The sequence below is a fragment of the Tribolium madens genome, unplaced genomic scaffold (assembly GCF_015345945.1).
Source record: "Tribolium madens isolate multiple individuals breed KSU strain unplaced genomic scaffold, Tmad_KSU_1.1 Scaffold_97;HRSCAF=244;Tcas5.2_LG3a, whole genome shotgun sequence".
Classification (NCBI taxonomy): domain Eukaryota; kingdom Metazoa; phylum Arthropoda; class Insecta; order Coleoptera; family Tenebrionidae; genus Tribolium; species Tribolium madens.
This window is the reverse complement of record NW_025401069.1, coordinates 3,307,883-3,329,873: the sequence shown is the minus strand read 5'-3', so window position 1 is coordinate 3,329,873 and position 21,991 is coordinate 3,307,883. Positions and strand designations below refer to the sequence as shown.

Genomic DNA, 21,991 nt, shown 5'->3' with positions numbered 1-21,991 from the left:
TAGTAATTTTGACATTGTTATTAGACCAAACGTCGAACTGCATTTGATCTCGGCTGACAACTCTACCGAAATATACGCGACAACGACTCGCTTAAATCGATTTGCGGCCGAATTTTTATAACAAAGTGAGAACTAAAGTTTTACAAGGTGTGCATGCATTCCGCAGTTTTAAAAATTTCATAATGACGGAAGAGCAGTAAAAACCTTAATTACATAAAAATCGCATGTTAAGTTTTTGGTTTTTTATTGAAGAGGTGCGTGCCGGCGATTGCTTCAAGCTGGAATTACGAGGTATTTACGTTAATGGCCCAAATAAGGAAAACTTGGTCTATAAAATGTAAAAATATATAATTTCATAAAAGATTTGCACGAATTTTTCCTCATTATTCTTGTCGGAACTAAATGCCAACAGACTTCATTTATGACTCACTAAAAAGAAAAAAAACGGGAGTTTAATGAACACAAAACGAAGTCATTAGTACCAACAAGTCACATTAAAACGTTCAATCATTTTGCCGATATTGCTGGACATATCGGCATTTATTTACCGACTTTTTATCTTACCATTAGGTATGTAATATAAATTTGTATCTGTGGGGAACAGGAAACTAGGATTTTAAACCAGAATTTTTGCTTAACCGGAGTAAACCGTATTAAGCCTTTAAAAAGGGATAAGGGTTGTACAATGTGGGAGGTATTAATTTTATTCTCCAGGCTTTGCTATGTTTTTTCAACATTATTCGATTTCAGGTTTTTTCAACCCTGAGACCGGATTTTTTAACGGATTGTCAAAACGAAATTTGCATATAACAAAACTCAATATGTACATAAATTACACAGCCAATTTCAAAAAGTTTGAAAGCAGCCACCGGTGTTTTTCCGGTAATATTTAGAGCTTGGGGAAGTTATTTGTGTTTATGTTTTTGGATGTTTTTACACAAAGGCAAAATTCTAAGGACATCCCTCTTACCGTCAGAAATAAAGACTTTATTGTGAGTCGTCGAGCGAATACCAAACACAAAAAATCTTTTTTTAATTTTCTCTTAAAAAGCTTCTTATTATGTTCGACAATGTCACCGGGAGTTCAAAACACAAGTACCTATCGTATTTCGCGATTAAGGGAAAAATAAGCGGCTCTGTGTATAGTCCTTTATAAGGCAATACGAGTTGTGAAATAAAAGAAAACGTAAACTTTGAAATATTTTTAATATAAGTATCTCGGTTGGAATAAATTAGCATCTGTGTTCAAATCGGATGGGAAGTTCCACAGGGAATTACCTGTTGTTATTCTAATTCAAATAACTTGTTTAGTAAAGGATAAAGTTCAAAGACTTTTCGGACTTCAAAAGACGCTCCTGAAAAACGAAATATAAAGATAACCGCGGTCAGATAAGTGACTTTATATTCTATTAACAATTAAGTCCCGCAAAGCCGGTTCTGTACAAAGCCCAGATCCGAGATGCGAGATTTTGTAGGCTTTTGAATATTAAGTGCACAATTATAGAGCAGCGGCCCATTTAATGGCGTACCTGTGCAGTGCTCCAGCAACACACTTTATCTCTATTTCGGGTTCATGAAATACAAGAAGACGTGTACTGAAAATTCCCATAGAGAGCTTATTTTCGCACACAATTTTCAGATGTGGCGTGTATATTTTTATCTAGATCAAGTCGGAACAGAGATTGCATTATGCTCTGCTGAAAGGAGCATTAATTTAAATTTTGCTGTACGGATTCGGAAACGAAATATAAGATGTGATAAGGTTTAGCTGATGTTGGTAAATAAGTCATTATGTAAATTTTTCATCGTTTACACGGGCCACGTCGCACATAATAAATTCACTCGCGTAATGGCACAATATGTTTGTGTTATTTAAGTTCGCCGGATTTTTGGTGCTGGAAGCAGCTACGGTAATCCTGGATTTTCTAGCTAGAAGCTGCTCACAGACTGCTTCCTTAACTGTCAACTGTTTAATTTAATAATTCTTTCATTTAGTAAGCAATATAGAGAATTGATTAAGCTGTCTCATTAAAAAAAAACTTTCATCAGTTTATTAAAGTTAAAAATTATCGTAGTTAATGAAATATATTTTTATTTTTAATAAATAATACTTATACAGGGTGCGCCACAACTCGCGCCCCAGAGAAAAATTTCAAGTAAGATAAAATACAAAAATTCTATCTGTAAAAACATTTATTTTTTGACATTTGACATTTTTTGTGTTTATTTAATGATACTGATGATTTTGTGTTTTTTTCAATTATTTAATAAAGGTACAAAAATTTTGCCAATAAGGGCCACGAATAACATTGAACAGAGTTACAATTTAGGAAACAGCTTCATTGTTTCCTCTTCTAATAGCATGTAGCAAAAAAAATTGGAAAATTATTTTTCCAACAGAAATAAAGAGTCAAAGTGCAAAATTTAAACTCTCATAATTTCGACATTTTTATAGATAGATTTTTTTTAACATTTTTTCCATGTTCCTGGTATCTTACCTTATATGTATAGTATTTTTCTCAGGAGCGTGAGTTATGGCGCAACCTGTATAGTAGATAATAATTTTTAATAAATTAACGTAAACGTATCTAAAACTTTTAAAATTACTACAGGAAGAAAATGGCTCAATTCTCGCATGTGTCTGGATAATTTGCACAAAGAAAGCCAAACAATAATTCCTAGATTAATTACCATTTAAGCATAAATATCATTTTGGCACGAGTTTCAATTCCCAACATCTTTTGTGTTATGTTTACATTATATTTATATACCTATATAAAATTTGTGTTTTCCAAACAGTGCTGATCGCATTAATTCTTTTCAATCACATTATCGATTTGCTGCTTTTAACCCCTATTCAGAGCTTGTCATTGCCTAATCCTGGTTAAAATGTTTTGAGTTTATCTAAACTTTAAACATTACGTTTCCAGCTATCAACTTCTTTTATTCATTGACGTGAAAGTAAAATTACTACAGCTTGGCGTTAGGAGACTTTTGTTAATTATTCTAATAAATGTCAAGAGAGTATAATATAATGTGTCGTATTATTATGCTCGATCTGTGATTGATATTATTAACAACTTTGGTTGAAAACGGGCACAGTTTACAGCAATGTGAACCGCAACCCGACATCCTGTATTTATCGGATTGTGTGTTATCATCAACCCTTGTGAAATAATCCGGGGGAGGATAACAATATCCAACTCCGGAAAGCGTCGGGTGGAAGCCATGACTTATTAAAGGTGACCGTGTTGATAATATCTATAAACAGGGGTTGCATGAAAATCGCTTAAAACTGGCCGGTAATGTATGTACGTATGTAGAGCTTTTTACGGTATTATATCGATCGGTGGAAATTTAAGCTCTCGTCCTTTGACTCAAAAACGGTGTTCATTTTAACGGTTTAATTTTTAATTTTAATCAAAAATTTGGTTTGTTTAACTGTGCATAATGTCATTTAACTGTCTATGAAACAAGATGTTAATATTTAATTACGAGGTTATTACAACTTGGACCATCCGACTGAAATGAGATGACGTTCATTGAATTACTTATTAAGTGATTAAATGGTTTTGTTTTCTCTCTAGAGCGCACTTTACGAGAGATATGTATTCTCATCCAAGAGTAAAAATATTTTAAATTGGCATTAAAAATACATAACAATTTAATTGGCATTGTAAAACATGTCTGCAACAACAATTTACTAGACGTGATGCACTTGATAATTAATATTTCAATTGCAGCAACACATTTAATAAAATTGAAACGTGTCGGAAATTCAACATATTTTTTCTCTCTGTTCCATAACTAGGCAAAGTTGCAATTTCCTGATCTGTATTGTTTATAGTTCCTTTGCATTTTCCCTTGCAGTTTTATTTAAAACTTAAATAAGTCAACTGCTTAATCAACTTGTCCACTGGACTGTAGTCATTGTACATATAAATAAATTAATAATGCATAATATAGCAGATTACAGTTCCATACAATCCTGGAAGGATACTAATTTTTAACAATTAACCGCGTTTGTGGCTTATCCAGTTTTATGAGAGGATTATTATGAGTAAAACTGCTGTTTTATGAGGTTTTTTTTCTCCGCTATAATTTTAGTCGCTGCGAGTTAGGAAGTAAATTAGTTTTATTGATAAATTTAACTTAAGCAGAAATTGATAAAAGTTTCACGAAGGTTGTAAATTTTTAAAGTTATCTATTGATTAATTTTTAATTGTTTGTTGTGACAATTCAAGACTAATGGTAGCAGCAACAATTAACTTACGTTAAATTTTGAACACAGAATTAAACTTTAAAGTTATTTTATTGAGCAAATTCGATTAGAGTCGCGAAAACAGTTACAACAATTTAATTTTAGATGCAGATTGAGAACTAGAGAGAATGTTGAAATTACGGTGAACGTTAACACGATGAACAATAATAATAAATATACTGATACATAACATTTGCTAATTAAATTGTATGGGCTTATTAGACATTCAATAATAGTACGGCATAAACAACAATACAGGTAGTATACAATTCACTTTAAATTAATTTCAATACTATGTAATTAAATGATGGTCATCTGAAATCATTTTTTTTTCACTGAATGAAATGCAAATTTCACAGTTGCAATGTTCTCATCAGTTCTAGCACTACACTATTACAATATAAATCACGACTGAAAATGGCCCACCAATAACACATACTTTCAACGGAAAACAAATTACTTTTATATTTTTTATTGGAAATAAATCACTAGCCAATATCAAAGACGGTCTCGCAGACGTTAATCGTCCACTTTATTTTTTATTTTTTCAAATTCTCTTTTATATTCAAAGCAACGAAGCTCGAAGTACATAAAGTTTTAGTATTATTTTTCTATGAGGTGGAAAAAAGCCGTTATTTTTAATAGAAGGGTCATTCTCTTCCTGAGACTCTTATTGGTATTGAATAGACGTGTTATTATTTCTTCCACCTCCCGTTGGCCACTTCTAAACGTGATCAAGACGTCTACCGAGTCTTTTAGCTTTGTATTTCACAACTATTACTTTTTATTGAATATTATTACACTCATTATTGTAACTAGTAGAATTTATGACATTTTTTATTGTTTTTATGTAGAAGAAACGTAAAAAGGCACAATTTTTTTTGGTAAGATAAGAAAATAAACTTTTCCCGGTGGTCTGAGCAAATTCTAAACCCATTCTAAAGAGTTAAAAGTTTTAATACTATTTGTCGTGAGTATAAGCTAGGTGCGCTTAGTAGTTAATGGGTCGAGTTGAATTAGTTCAGGAATATGCTTTTAACGCTTTATAATACAGAGAAAGGCGTCATTGTCTTGAGATAATGAGACTGAGAATGATCAAGCGCCTACGAAAAACTGAGCAAACGAAAATGTTTAAAATGTTTAATATTGTTGACTGATTTATTCTGACGAAATATAGACGCTTTAATCTGATAAATGTTTAAAGAAACTCGAAAACCAACAAAACAACTTCATAGTCTGCAAAAACATATTTATGAAAAACGAAAAACTTGTGGTAAGGTGCGTTAAAATGATTAATTGCTTTGGTCTCAACGTCTCTTTGCGTGAGTGGTGAAATTCATTGGAGTACATGTGGTGCATGTTCCCCAACAATGACTTTGTACTCGAACATGTAGGGGACGTCTATAAGCGTTTGCTCCCGCAGAGTTAGCTCCACGTTATTTCCGACTAATTACGGTGCTTTGTTTCCGTTAATGATTTTTAACACACTTCCACCCGAAGAAACATGGTAACAACGACAGGTCCATTGTGCCACTAGATTGTGTTACTTTGTTTACCAATTACTGTTCGAGACTAAGCGGTGAGGTCAATAGAATTGTAGATTTAACACCTGCGCTTGACTGTTTTCCATAATTTGTCGACCTTGCGTCTCAATTATTCAGCAAAACTGAATCGGACCGTAAAAACTGACACTGGAACAGCGCTGAACGCCCTGTTAGGCCTAGAAAGCGGTATGAATATCGACATTGTTCTTCGATAAATAATTCATACCGTTATGAAATTCCGATCAGGATCATACTTTTTTTTACATAGTAATAATTGCATCTAGTCGGACGGCGCCTACGAAGAAAAGTCAATATTAACACTAGGTCAGGACCAGGACGGCAGCTATAAAAATCCAAGCAATTGGATAAGAAAACCAAACATTTTCTTTTGTAACTTTCCAACGAATAATATTTTGGATATGCACAAAGTAAGTGGTTTGCTAAAGCAACAACCAGCTGCTAATGCTGCTATTCAAATCGCAAAAAACTCATACAAATAGTAGGATTTGTTAAAAATATTTATAATAAAAATTAAACTTTTTTTTCATATAACACTGGGTGACAAAAAAGTCATGTGACAACTTGACAAATTTTATGTCATTTTATTCGTCTGAGTGAGGCACTAAAAAAATTTCAAAAAGTCCACACACTTTGAACTAAATAATTTTTTTCTAATTTAAATGAATTTAAAATACTTTAACTTTAAAAAATCATTACCCAATAGGCCGATTTCTTCCAAATAAAGACCATTCTAAAGGGATGGCCTTGCCCTTTAAGATGATATCCAATTTGAAATTGACTATGGCAAACTTTTCTTCGAACAGTGTTCGAAGTAAATCGAAATATACCAAGAAAAACCCTACGAGTATTTTTTTTTTCTTCGTCATCATCGTGTAGAGCATCTCTTTATTAGTTGTAATCCAAATTTTCAAAAGAATATACCGAGTAGTTTTCAAGATATGATTTTTTGAAGTTAAGGTTTGCTAATCAAGCATTGCTCCATACTGGAGAAATGCATGTTAATCTTACTAAATTAAATATTAAATTGCATTTTTATAAAAGTATTTGTTTTATGACTCTTCTTTTGCTTAAAAATGGTTAATTGGACCTTCTTTGTTCTAATTAGAATAAACAAAAACTGTTTGTTTACTTAAAACAAATAAATAGTACCTGCGTACTAATTAAAGCAAATAAAGAGTTTTTTGTTGTAAAAATGACCACTGATCATTGAGCAAAGAGGATCTAGAAGTTTAAGGCAACAGCCTTAAATAGAAGGGCAAATCTTTTTTTTCAAATCAAATCACTTTCCATTCAGATTTCGATTTGTTCACTTTGTTCTAGCTTTCTAAACTTTTTTTGAAAATGTTCTGAGCAAATGCTTTCTCATTATTTTCGAGTGATATCAAATGCACTAAGTCACCTGATTTATTTTGTTGGTTTATTCTACGATTAGCTTCAGTTAGTTTGTAGGTAGTAGTTGTTGTGATAACAGTTGCACACGAAGCAACTGACTTATTGCATTCAACATCAGTAGAAAGTGATGAGAAAGCATTTGCTGAGCACATTTTCAAAAAAAAGTTCAGAAAGCTAGAACAAAGTGAACAAGTTGGAATCTGAATGGAAAGTGATTTAATTTGAAAAAAAAAATTGTTCTTATAGTTAAAGCTACTGCATCAAACTTCTAGATCCTCTTTGCTCAATGATCAGTGGTTATTTTTACAACAAAAAAACTATGCAGGTACTATTTATTTGTTTTAAGTAAACAGTTTTGTTTATTCTAATTAGAACAAAGAAGGTGCAATTAACCATTTTTAAGCAAAAGAAGAGTCAAAAAACAGATACTGTTATAAAAATGCAATTTTAAGTAAGATTAACATGCATTTCTCCTATATGGAGTAATGCTTGATTATCAAACCATAACTTCAAAAAATCATATCTTGAAAACTACTCGGTATATTTTTTTGAAAATTTCGATTACAACTAATAAAGAGATGCTCTACACAATGATGACGAAGAAAAAAATTTACTCGTAGGGTTTTCCTTACATTACTTCGATTTACTTCGAACTTCTTTGAACACTGTTCGTAGAAAAGTTTGCCAATATTCAATTTCAAATTGCATATCTTTCCAAAGGACAAGTCCATCCCTTTAGGATGGTCTTTGTTTGAAGGAAATCGGCCTAATAGTTATTGAGTAATGATTTTTTAAAGTTAAAGTATTTTAAATTCATTTAAAAAATTATTATTTATTATTAATAAAAAAAATATTTAGTTCAAAGTGTGTGGACTTTTTGAATTTTTTTTTAGTGCATTTGATTTGTCTCACTGAGACGAACAAAATTATATAAAATTTGTCAAGTAGTCACATGACTTTTTTTTTTGTCGCCCTGTGTAATGACACAAAAATTCACAGTTTATTGTTCAACTTTAAAACCTCAAAATATTGCCGGCTGTACAACTTGATTCACACTGTATACCTGCCCAGAGCTGAAATTGTGTACAATTACACTTTTCTCACCGGAAATGTAACTTTGTGTAATAAAAGGGTGGGCAGACGTACCATCGACCTCCTAGACAAATAACCGTTACTCGACTACTTTACCCCACTTCATTATTCTCTAATTTACGGTGTAAACTATGTCGGATGTTATCACAAACGGTAACTGTCGCGTGTTGTAGCCTATCGATCGCCCTCTGGTGGCGCATTGACGCTTTATAATTGTTTTAAAGTGGACACGTTTGACGTTTTCAACAACTTTTCAAGTTTACGTAATCAAAAAAAGCAGCTTTTATGTTTTTGTCGACAGGATGGACGTAATAACGGACGGCAGCTGATTAACACAGCTACATCGTATCACACTAAATGACTCTTTTTCGACGTTCTTTCTAATTCAGACATGATTGGAGTATGGGTTGAGTGCCGAACATAGATTTACCATTTATGTTGTAAAGTTCAAAACATAACGGATAGTTCCTGCCAATTCGAACACTCAAGCCTTTCCGGAGGGAATTCGAGCCTTGCGAATTGTAAGCGATGTATCGTGTAGTAAAGCTTTTTTATTTAACACGTAGGTGGGAGGTAATAATACAACTAAAGGTTTCGAATTAGACTGACATGATCGTAATCGACTTCGTGATGAAAAAGTTTTCAAAAACTGTCATTGTTCTATTTCAATTTTGAAATAACACTGACATTAACATTTACCTCCGGTTTGAATATTTTGATTTTATTAAAGAACGCGACGTCATCATGCGCAATGTCTAAATTTTTTGTGTAAAAAAGGACAAAGAGCAAAAAATACTATAAAAAACATGATTCATAAAACCATGACGCACTCATTCCTTAAAATAACTCGTGGCTACGCCACTCGTTTTTAAACTTGAATTCGTACTTCAAGACTTGTCTTATGAAACTTATTTTTTAATATAGTATTCTGCTTAACTTATTTAACGGTTAATTAAAATTTGTGTCAAAATACTTAATTAAAAATAAATTGTTTATTGTCATTAATGTGGTATGAGTCATACATCTATAAAAGTAGTTGATGAGCGTATTATGGCGTATTAGAAATATACAAGTGACATTGAAATCTGGTTTAATTGGCATCTGAACCAAATCATTTAAAGTCGCTTGGAGTTTCCGAGCGTTGGTGTGGTTTTAAAGTGTTGAAATCTGCATAAGGTAATATAAAAAGACATATTTCTTTAGAGAATTGCACTCCCTGAGAGACATTTAAAAGATCATTTGTGTTTTTCTATAGCGATTCGAATTCGTTTAAAGGAAAGAGAATTCGACCTAACACGGAAATAATTTAAATGTACTTTTGAATATTTTATTGAGAAAAAACTACAAAACATACAGTCAGGTACACATTTGTTTTCTCGAAGACTGGTGTAGTAGGGTCATATCTGTATCTCTATGAAAATGAAATCAAATTTGTATTCAGTACGACTGCATTTCCCTTTGTAAATGTTTTTGTGAATAACAAGTGAAGTAAACATTCGGCATGGAAATTGGAAGAGAAAGAAATTGGAACTTGTGCATTAAAGCCTTAACAAAGATTCTAAATAGGTTCATTGCGTCCTGAAATATTAATTAACTAAAAATTAGCCGGATCCATCTAGTCATTAACGAAATTAAAACTTTTAATAACTCTTGAGTGCTATTTATTCATCATACTGTCGTCACCACTGTAAATATTTTCGTGACACATTTTTTCTAATCGTCAGTTTCGATATTACAATTTTTTCAACATTGTTCGGGGGATCGATCGCGCTCGTGGAAAAATATAATTAATTTTGGGGCTCATTTCAATAATTCTGTTGACATATCTCCAGGGCTTGATTTTTAATTTGATGTTTTTGCCGTCGTGTCACGGATAACAAACAAAAATTAATTCGGGTTTAATTAATCGAACTAATTGTTATTACTAGCAAAACGAAGTCATTCGGTGCTAATTGAGCTTGCAAAAAATGGATTAATTAGAATCGTTTCTTTCATTTCGCGCTCTCGCAGTTTTAGAGCTAATAAAAAAAGCAAACATTCAACCAGATTTACTACTCCGACGATTTCATACAACATTCCGCCTGTCGCAAACCTCAAAGACGTGACGCTACACTACCCTTGTACCAATAAACCCCAAGAACGTGCAATCCGCTTAACTGATTAATTACTACCTGCGAGATTGAGGAAACCCAAGAATGTTTTGCCTTCATTATAATTTCTCATTGAGAAATAACAAGAGTAACAAGACTACCATTTTTTTCGCTAACTAATTTTCAAGTAAAATCTACCTACAACTACATAAAATAAACACGAGAAAACTATGCCTAGTTTAAAAAAAATGGATGAGAAAGCAAGCGATTGGACCTTATTTTAAAAGTGTATGCATCTCTTGAGGTTTCTGTCAGAAGTTAAAGCTGGCTAAGTGCATAATTCAACCTTCTGGAATAATCGAGAAGGCGGTGAGACGAGTGCGGTGATTAATTGATAAATTATTGGAGTTGGATTTCTTGCAGCGTCATAGGAAATTAATGACTTGACCACTCTTCTGGTGAAAGCGAATGAAACTAAACTAGCTGCCAACTATCCCTTTTTCGGACTGAAAGCGGCACTTCGTCTTCGAAGCCCTAGAACTTGTCAGTCTTGAAAGATAAACACAATCACCTTCTGTGTTTCAGGTTCTCTTAGTTCGTTTCCTATTAAATAGCTAACCGTTAGGTTTAATAGCGTCCTAGTGTCAATTTCCCTGGGAACTTTTGCCGATTCGTGATAATTTTGGTATTCATAATGAGACTGACGAGGGGCTTAATGAGAGAGTCAGTCAATCAGAGGTAACAGCTGAATTATGGGTTGCATTCGTTGCACAATTTTTGATGAAACCTAGAATCTAATTCCGAATAATTAATGGCATTATTGTGTTTAAATGACGTTACGAGCCTCGATTTGAATGACTTTATTAAATTACTTTGTGAAGGAAAAAAATTTCATTCTTTGTTGGCTAATTTGATATTGAGTAAAAAATATATTGCTGCTTCTCATGTTAATGAAATTTCACTTTTCCATTATGTTTCAAGAACATTCTGAGATAATGAAAATTTCCGCGCTTTGATAACGCAAAAGTTACTTTTTTCCGTTTAACCCACTTTTCACTGCAACCGACAGTTTTCAATAATCTTTTAAGCGTTCAATGAGTAAACAAAGTATAAGTTTAGATTAAAATTCGGCCAGTTTATAAATGCTACTAAGCCAAGACTAATTACCAATTCGTCCTCTCAGTCTTAAATTGATTACTAAACATTTTCGTCGCTGACAGTTACAAACAGAAATTTAATAACTCAAATTAATTTGTTTCAGGACAATCCCGAGCCACACCAATTTGAGAAAATGGCAAAGGCAATCGTCGCATTTTCGTCTTAAATGAACAAGAAATAAAACTCGAAGTAAGTAGCAATCTAGATATTTTTCGAAAGATTACGCGTTGCAATTGAACCGAAAACTGATCAGTCGAAGTTATAAAGTTTGGTGTTTGCGAGTTGGGTGAATTTGTTGCACAATTCCAGTCTGCGTATGCATTAAAAATAAACTCGGCTTGAGCTAACTTTTCCATTTGAACTAGAGTTTCCGAAAATCGGCGAAGAGGAGCTTTTGCTTCATTTAACGTCGTTTCTGACTATGTTTAGAAATAATAAACCGAGAACGTGTTTCGTATATAAAGAAGATTTAGCCTATTAATTGGGGGCGAGATGGCGGGCCCGAAATTTCGGCATTAGTAGTTCAAGCAGGGATCCAGTTTATTTTTCGAGATGTTTAATAGATCCCTTAACCTGCATTTTAATTCGGGAGATTTACGCATAGAAATTGGATAATTTATCTTTGTTGCGCGGCTTGCTCGACAATGGACGATTTAATCAGTCTACCAAAACAGTAATTTCGAAATAATAACAATTTTTATTTTTATTTTCTGGTCGTTATTTCCACGCCGTGTCAGTCATTCATCAGTTTATCGCGAGGTTTTTAACTAACGGAACAATAACTTACTTCGTATAATTGCCTCGCATGTCGGGAAATACTTTTTGTGTCGAACACAAGCCTCGGCTTTGTATTTGCTTAAAGATTATTTTGCCTAATAGCTTGTACAAACTACGAAATACAACCCAGGCTTGCTTGTAATTTGTATGACAAATTGTGATAAAGTTAATGTGGGTATAAAACCAAGCAACGAATCAATATTGATGACACTCTAAACACTAAAACAAAGTTATGTTAAAAAAATACCAAGGACGCTTTTTTAATATTTGCAAGAAAGCTTTAAGGAAAGCTTTAGACAGATTACAGATTTGTCGATTTGACATAAAAAACGAGTGATACATTTCTATTTTCACTCCAGTACTAATGCTTAACATGATAGAAACGTACTGTCAAAGGTTAAATAAGGTTCTCTGTTTTTCTATCATTTATACAACGAAAGTTTGTTGAAAGCTTCTTACACATTTGTGGAAACTTGTTATTTGGGAAGGTTTTGCTTTGAACTGTGCTAAATAAAGTAGTACACTGATAGAAGCTTTGGTACAAAGCTCGTTTTTTTAGACGAATAAAATTTATCAAGTTTTACCAAAGGATTTTAATGGTTTCAGCTGCACGCTTCAAAATAAAATTATTTGAAAAGCAGTCATTTAAGAAGAATTTGAAATGTAGATTATAATCTATTTAACACGAGGCTAATACTTTGCACAACAATATTATAAAAAAATTATTTTATAAAGAACCGGGATTTTAAAGAAGATGTAATTGCAGTTATGTTCATCTTTGTCTTCACTACTCTTGAAATTAATCACAAGTTGGACGACCGTAGTCGTCAAGAGCTCAGTCACTTCACCAATCACTTAATTAAATGAGATGTCTGTAAATTAAATTTATTACAGTGACAGCTAGTCTTGACTTCATACCCAAGTTGCTCAGTTGTAATACCAATTTTAGAACCCTTGCATTGATCTACTGCAAAGCTTATATGTTGCATCGTGAAATCCTGGTGTCAGCTTAACGTTTTATGTCCTGCAGGAGGACTAATGAGCGTCCACTCTATGTGGTGCAGTGACTGATGCAGGGGTTTGTTTTAGAAATCGTGATTTTTAGTACATTATTCATAAATTCAACAACAAAGACTTCCGACCTTGGACTTTTATTCCGATAATGGTAATACGGTTTGGATTTTTTATCAATGCAAATTTAGATTCCTGTGAGAAATACTTTGAAATGTCTGGACGGGATGATTACAAGCGGATCTCCCCTTTATCGAAATATAAATTGGAAATAATTTAATATTTTCTTTTGTAAGCCAGATATTGGTTTTTAAAAACTCCACTTCGGAGCGAAAAGCTTTTAAGCCAAAAGTAATAAAAGAAATCTAAGTAATTTTAAATGAATTCAAATTTATACTGTAATTTAATATTCTCCCTTCCTCTTTGCATCCAAATGACAGTAAGTAGTTACTAAGTAGGTTACAAGTTTTATTAGAAGAATCCTCGGTAACTTAATGCTTTATTGTAACTTTTCTCATTTTTATGCTAAAATTATTTTTTATTTAGCATTTTTGCAAAAATTGTATGAATGTTCGTTCCCAACTTCCTTATTACACAAATCTCACTTTGAATTTGTTTTTCATATTCAGTCAGGCGCGGCTTAAACTTTTGAGTACACAAAATAGGATTTACCTGAAATGAGGAAATCTTAAAATTGACTAAGCGGTCAATCGCCATCGAAATTTTTTTATTAACAGTTTTAACTGGAAACTAAAAATATTTTCAACTACTACGTTTAATCTCCAAACGACCTATCTTTCATCCATTGTTTACACTTGAAATTTGACTCTTTACATTATGTAATATTTTCAGAAAAATATCTATTTTGTAATTACTTTGATTACATTGCAAGAGAAGTTCTTTTTGAAGCAAATAAAACTCATACGTCCATCTAGAACCCATTTCGCTTTTTGTAATGAGCGCTCGTCAGACGTTGCTAAATAAAAAAGAAACAATCAATATTTCAGTTCTGACCTATTTCCGCCTTTCGCACTGTTCCAATTTTATTTAAGATTGAGCGACAGCCACTATATGCCGGTGCGATGTTTCATATTTTATCAGTGGTTAGAAGTGGAGTCTGATAAACTGGTGCAAAAGTGACAAATGATGTTGGGTTAGGACCGTAAGAGCTTTGTTTGATAGTATGATCCTCTTTCTTCCTCGAAACCATTACTTGCATTCACAAGTAGCCGTTCGAACCCTCCAATTTTCTATTGACACTTGCGGATATGAGACCATGTTCAGGTGCAATTTCCTTGCTAGAATACTGATCCAAGTGCAGGCAGTGACAGCGCTATTAAGAGGTTAAGTTCATATTTTTTAAAGTGGATTTCTTGTGCTTAATGGAAAATGTCTGAAGAAAAAACGTTTGAGAGTTTTAATTTATTTTTATTTTGCTCCCAAAGAAGCTTACGATGATGCACTGAAAAAATCGGGATGCTTAAAAAGAAGCTTTCGGTGTCGGAGAAAATTCACGTGCTTCTATTCCTTCCAATAAAACCTTTTACAACACAATCATAATGGCCCTCTTAAAATCGTAGGTGGGTGTATAAAAATTTATTGGGTGTAAAAAATACATAAAGAGTTTTACGGGGTTGAGTATAAGTGATTTGTTTGTCCAGATTCGACTTTCCCGGATCTCCTCTACTTACTTGCAACAATGTACGACAATGCACGAACGGTTAAAAACTCTTTTCTAATCGGTTCAATTATTTCGTTTATTTATTTTTATGAATTATGCAAATTTATAACTTGAATCTAGCACGAACATCGTAATTTTGGCTCGCTGTTGCCAATATTTTGCATTATTTATAAAAGGATTGCTATTGTCCAAATTACTAAGCTCTTACGTGCAAACTACAATTTGTGTTTCCATTACAATTACACAATTTTTGCAAGTAAAACTACCTTTATTTCGGACTAAAATTAAACACCACAACTACGAAGTTTAAAATATTCAGCTGTTACCTACATATTTGTTGAAATTCAAAAGAGTTTTATATCTGTGCTAGAGAAAAAAGCAATACAATTTAGTTTGAATTCCCACACTAAAATTTGCCTTTAAAGCAATTTCATTCAATTAAAAACTTAAAATATAACACCTACACAATAGTGCACTTTGTGTCTATTTTCGCCACAAATGCATTTGCATTTCTATCAATTAAAATCCAAATTTGTTCTGGTTCACTTTGACACAGCGTTCAAAAACAGAAGAAAATAATTTTCCATTAATTCCGAAACCCCGATTCACTTGCATTAATCATATAGCAAAATAAAGTGTTTGCAATTTGCGTTTTCTTCTACCCCCAAAGGTTCTAATAAAAAATTCATACTTATTGATATATCTGTCACAATCTTTCGACTTCTCTCGTTTCACACATATTCGCATCTCCTCAAGAATAAAACAGACACCCTGAAGAAATATAAATGAAAACTTGAACTCGACACGATGGTTGATTTAAGTTTGATCATTTTCCATATGACTTGCATTCGCTAAATACTGTTTTAAACTGAAATTTAAATGTGTTTATGGCGCTTAAGAATTTCATTAAATCAACAATTACTCCTCTTGACTACAAATGCTCGTAATCATTTAAAAGTGTAATGTTTTAATCCGGAATATTCAAGGGCCATTTACATTTTAAAACAATGAAAAGCGTTTTGGAGCTATTTAATGCCTGAGAAGATAATAGGACAACCTCAAAAAAATCCATACGGTACTCTAAGCCACCAGAGCTTTATTCAAAGCTAAACAGTTTCGGTTATAATTCAAAATTCATTTAATTGTCAACACAAACAAGTTTTAAGTAGAATGAAGAAGTTTTGCTCTATCCTGTTGTTCGAGTAAATTCAGTCTATAGAAGAAAGCACAGTTATATCACTGCTTAATCCATTCTCTTGTTTGAGTTGTTAAAATTTTAAACACATTACTCTCGGTTATTTTCTGCATCAGTTGTTTCTTTTTATATAAAAAGAAATAATTTTTTTAACAACTGACCAGGGTACACATTTTATGACTGGATTCGGTTAGTTTCTAACCTAATCAGGGTGAAGGAAATTGGAGTCGGCAATCACTACAAGATTGGATTCAAACCAAGTTACACAGATGCAATAAAATTATAATGCAAATTGAAATACAATTTGATAACCTCATTGGTTTATAGCCAATATTTTTTGCCAAAGTATTTCTTTAATAACCTAATGGAACGTTTGCTCGGCTTTGCTGTACTTTTTTAAAAAGTCCTATGTATACTCGTAAATTTAGCTCTACTTCTTTAATTGTCATATTTAATCCTTCTATTCCTTCAATTATTAATTTATTAAAAAAATAAACTAAAATAATGGTTTTGTTCTTACTGATCTTGTCGGGTGATGTTATGTTTATAAAATAGAATTTTTGAGACATTTTTTTGTGTTTATTCTGACTAAAAACATTGATTATTAGCTGTTTCAAAAACAAACAACATTGAGTGATTTGCTTAATTAATCCGACGGATACGTTATGGTTTACGCATACAAAACCGCATAATGGGACACGTGATGTACCAGTCCTCATTTTTTGTTGCAACAGATATTGATATAAGTTGATAACAAAGGTAGGAAGCTAGACCCTCAACACAGGGTGAGTCTTAACTTATAGGCATAATTTTAGGGTATGATAGGTTATGCCAAATAATAACTAACAGTAAAGAAAAATTTGTAATAAAAGTTCCTTAGTTACCGAGAAATACCGTTTTAAAAATACTATTAGATTTTAAAATTTTGGGTAATTTGCACTGTTGACACCAGTGTTGACTGAGCTAAGTGAACCGATTTTCCTTATTTTGGTGTGGTAAAGAGGTATTTTTTATTGATATTCGTCAAAAATAAAATAAAAAAAAATATTTAGAGTATTGTTTATTTTTTTACTTATTAGAAAGTTTTTGTTATACGAATAAATTAAGACTCATCCTGTACATTTGGGTGGGCAAAGATAAGGCCAATTTTTCTAAGGTGGATGAAGTAGAACTTATAACTTGCGTTATAAAATAATAATGAATCTAAACAATAAAACTCGAAAAAAACCTTAGTGTAATAAAACAGTATTTTAACTATAATAAAGTACGAGTATGTAAGGGACATTTATTCGCAATTGCAACATCCATAGCAATGATGAAGTATTTAATTATTTTTAGAACAGTAATTTTTGTAATAAACGTCATAACATTGTTTAGTTAAAAAAACAGTTAATATTTACAAAAGAGGTGAGCCAAAGTGACAACAAACAGACTGAATTGTGAGAACTTTTATGAAGCAACGTCTACTCCATTTAAATATTTTTATTTTATCTATTTTAAAGAAATTGCAACACGGAATATTTCTACTGATAGAAAATGTAAATAAACTGAAACTAATAAAGATAAATTATGATAAACATGATATTGTTTTTAATTTTAGTTAAACCAATTTAACTGTTGCGTTGGTGTTTTAAGACCATTCATTTTATGTGTTTTTGTCGCCATAATCAAGTTGCGAAATACACTTTTTATTACAGTTTTTGCATAAAATAAAAAGTACTAAAAACACCTTTATTTTGTAAAGAACACCCTGTTCATAACTCTCTTTAATACGTAATGTTGAGTTTGCATAAACGAGGTAGTCCACTATGGTTTGAGGCATTAACTATTTAGAGGACTCTAACGGCACAGATTATGCATTGCATAATAAAGCCATAACCGGTGGCTATACTCGGAAGTTATATTAAAATAAACGCCACTAGACACTTTGGTTAACGCTGGAACTTATTAAAAGTGTGGGAAAGAAATCACTTCACTTTTACGAACTGTCCTTTATTTGTTAAATTTACTTCTGGTAATCCACTTTTTCTTCAGTTAACAAAGAGTCTTATTTGTCTAGTGCAAAAATAAAAATTAATTGCTGAAATTATCTGTTTGCCGAAAACCAGGAACAGTTTAATTATTAGCTGGAAAACATTCAATCAACATACCTCTTTTGCAAACCAAATTAAAAGTTAATAAAATAGGTAAGAGGAGCGGATGTCAGGCTTGGCGGGACAAGGCGCGGCTGAAAAGGAACCAACAACCAATTAAATAAACGGCGATAGAACACGAGTTGGTTTTTGTAATAAGGTTAGTGTTGGTGCGAGAAAGCAACCGGGTTAAAGTTCATCGATAAAGATAGTGGATGAAATTCAATTAATTCGGGATAATAACCTTTGGTCGAGCTTTATGAACGCTGGAAATAAACAGCTAATCCAGCATGATATTCAGAATAACCCTCGCCGGCGCGGCGATGGTATTTACGGGACCTCACGATCAAGGCTTGCGTTCCAACCTTTCCGATTTTATAATTGTTTTTGACCTTCTGAGAGAGAAAATTTATTTGACCGTTTCTACACTCAAAGCCAAAATTAATAAAATTCCAAAAATGTCAACTTTATAGAACGAATGTTGCGACAACATGAGTTGTCGTCGGAAAAAAATTCATTTTCTTGTTATATTCGAACAAACGTGGCGCTTATTATAAATATACGAATTTAATATAAATCTGAATCGTTGGTAGACAGTTTGAAAGACGGGTAGATTGTGCAGCAGCGTATGCCTTTGTCGTAAGCACATTGCAGGCATATGAAGCTTTTTTGGCGACTGACAAGGATGTTTTCTCCAAATTTGATCAAACCAAAACAATTTCAATTGCCGAATAGAGGACGAAAAGGCGGTTTGTTGCTTGCGGGAATTCGAACAGAAGAAAATCTTGTAATAAAAAAATTCAGATATTATATATTTTCTTTTAGAAAATTGACTCGAATTTCGATAGATTCTTTCAAGGATTTTACGACTGAAGGACATTTTTAATATAGAAATATTGAAACGTCTAGACTCGGCTATTTAAGTTTCTCTAAGAGTCTCTCCCGACTACTACGGAGCTGCGGCTAATTATGTTTACTTTTCCTTTATTCGCGTTTTTCACAACTGAATGAGAAATTGGGACAGAGCGCGGATTTTTTGCCACTGCATTTATTATAAGCCAAGATGAGAGCTGTTTCTGTATGACTCTAATTACTCCAACAATGCACAATGCAAAACACGACTAGGTAGTATGAAAAATTGTCTGTATTGTGCTCAGTTTCCCAAATGAAATCTTCAATCAAAAACTGGAAAACCGAATGACATGCTGTTTCATAAGAGCACAAATGTCTTTGTAACAAAAACATTCATCTTATCGCGCTATTACCGTATGCTGAGTTTGTATCGCGTGATTGTAGCCGAAATTCAACAGAAGAATAAATCCATTCTTTTATCTGGTGCTTTATAAATTAACCGGGCTATTTATTTCATCTGTCAGGTGAATCCGGTACCGTCAGAGGTACTCCGGGAGGAGATATTAATAAAGCCCTGCGTTTCCGTAAGGGAGAGCGAGACTCGAACAAACCACTGATCGCCTTTAATTACGAACGGTCTGGGATATTAGCTGGAAAAGGCGGATAATTTGTACAGCCACAAGGCATCGTTCTTACAAAAAATAGAACCTTTAGTAAACCCAAGAGCACACCTTGATGTAATTGCTTGAATTAAATAAAAAATATTGATTCAAGCTTTATTAAAGAGTGAAAAAGGAAACGTTCTACAAAAATCTTCCAGGTTTTGCACTGAAATGAGAGCATCCTCTCACACAGCCCGGACAAGATAGACAATGATCGGGAGCTTCGAAATTATAAAGAAACTGCAAGCATTCATCCAGAAAATTAGTAGTCCATTGGAAATTTAACAAAGTTAGTTGATGCCATTATTTCGCGTAATTCTATCTTTTATTTCATGATACGCTAAGCTTAAAAATCAATTTTCTTTAAAAGAGTGCATTTGAAAGAGCCATTAAAATAGTCGTATTGTCACTACAATTGAAAGATGTCATTGAACTGACTTGGAAACTAATTACATTTTGAGAATTATAAATTTACATTCAGTTTTAAATAAAACTGGAAACGAGAAAATAAAGTTTTTTATAGTTTGATACTTTTTCTTCAATGTGTTTTATTTTTGCAAGTAGTAAATGTGTAGCTGAATAGTATGTTTCGGTAATGATCTATCTTGTCGAAGTTAAAGGTTTTTCCCTTGCGCGTTAATAATCACAAAAAATGAAAGAAACCGAAGGTTTTTCAGATTCATAAAAACAAATAACATAGGTACTCGTAATTGCAACCATTGTTCAATACTTTTAAAGACCCTGAGACATAATAGGATTTTTGCTATTAGGATGACAATTTTTGTATTGAGTTTAAGAGCTCTTTGTAAGTAAAAATCTGATTTGCGACTACACAAAAGGATTTTACGCTAAATTGAATGTGTCATTGTGAAAATGATTAAATTTTAGCAAAAAGTATCAATGGAATTAGCTTGTTAAAAAAACGATGACTGAAAATAAATTGATTTGTTTTATTACATATTATGTATTTAGAAATTTATAAATCGTAATAAAATTTATTCACAATCATAAAGTAATAATCAAATTACCTTACATGTAAAAAGTTGTACATTTTAACTTCATTTAACAATTGATATGAAATATCAGGTTGAGGTTGGAAAGTGGTCACTTCCTTATCAGTTGGTATGTAATATGACAATTCAGGTCATGAAATGGCTACTTCCCAACCTGAAAACTGATAAGGAAGTGACGACTTCCCAACCTGAAGTGTCATATGTCATGTTTTTTAAAATTTGATAAATTCACTTATATAGAATGTCCCCGGATTGTGTTTGCAAAAGAAAAAAAAAATTATTTGATTTTACGCCAGAACTGTAAAGGAAAAACATTTTTCGCTTCACCTCAAACGAGCAAATCTGAAATGAAAACTTCATTATTCTGTGTGAAAAGAGAAGTTCATTTTTCTCTTGATTTTGGATTTGTAACAATTTTTCTCTGCATTTTAAATTCCATCACATTGGCGGTTAATTTTTTGATAACGATATCACTTTGAGAAATGAGTTTACGCAAGTTAAATAACGAAAATGTATGTGAAAAACATAATTTTAATAAATGGCAACTCAAAGAAATAATTTTAAGTCATTTTTTAAACAAGAACAACCATTATTCAATTAGTTAATTAATTTTCAAAGTGACATTGTTGTCAAAAAAAAAATCGCCAATGTGATGGAATCTAAACGCAGAAAAAAATTATTACAAATCAAAAATCGAGAGAAAAATAAACTTTTCCTTCCACCGAGTCGGAATAATGAAGTTTTAATTACAGATTTGCTCGTTTCAGGTCAAGCAAAAAATGTTATTCCTTTGAAGTTTTGGCGTAAAATCAAAGATAATTTTTTTCCTCTTGCAATCTCAATCCGGGGACATACTGTATAATAAAATATTTATTTTTTGTCTAAGTTGATGCATTGATGTACAAATTGCGTTTTTAACATTTGACGGTCGCGTAATCCTGTATAAATTACTTCCCGACCAAGGCGGGGTGCAATGACATATTTCCTGACCTCCAAAGATTAAAATCGGTATATTACTATAATGATTGTGAATAACCAGCTTTTTCAATTTAATAATAATAATTATATCTTTTTATACAGATATAAATGTGTGGTCGAAATCAACTCTTA

The 21,991-nt window shown here is 32.4% G+C and overlaps 1 protein-coding gene across 3 annotated transcripts in view; it reads left to right on the top strand.

Moving 5' to 3' along the window:
- The window catches only part of LOC123014101 (chaoptin-like), a 116,190-nt gene that overhangs the window by 50,288 nt on the left and 43,911 nt on the right, over positions 1 to 21,991 (top strand). For 2 of the 3 annotated variants that reach the window (XM_044412987.1, XM_044412988.1), the window contains one exon: positions 11,662 to 11,747. The gene's annotated coding sequence lies outside the window, so the exon portion shown is untranslated. Of the gene's footprint in view, positions 1 to 9,410; positions 9,487 to 11,661; positions 11,748 to 21,991 lie in introns of those variants that run through there. The other variant, XM_044412986.1, reaches the window with a different exon arrangement.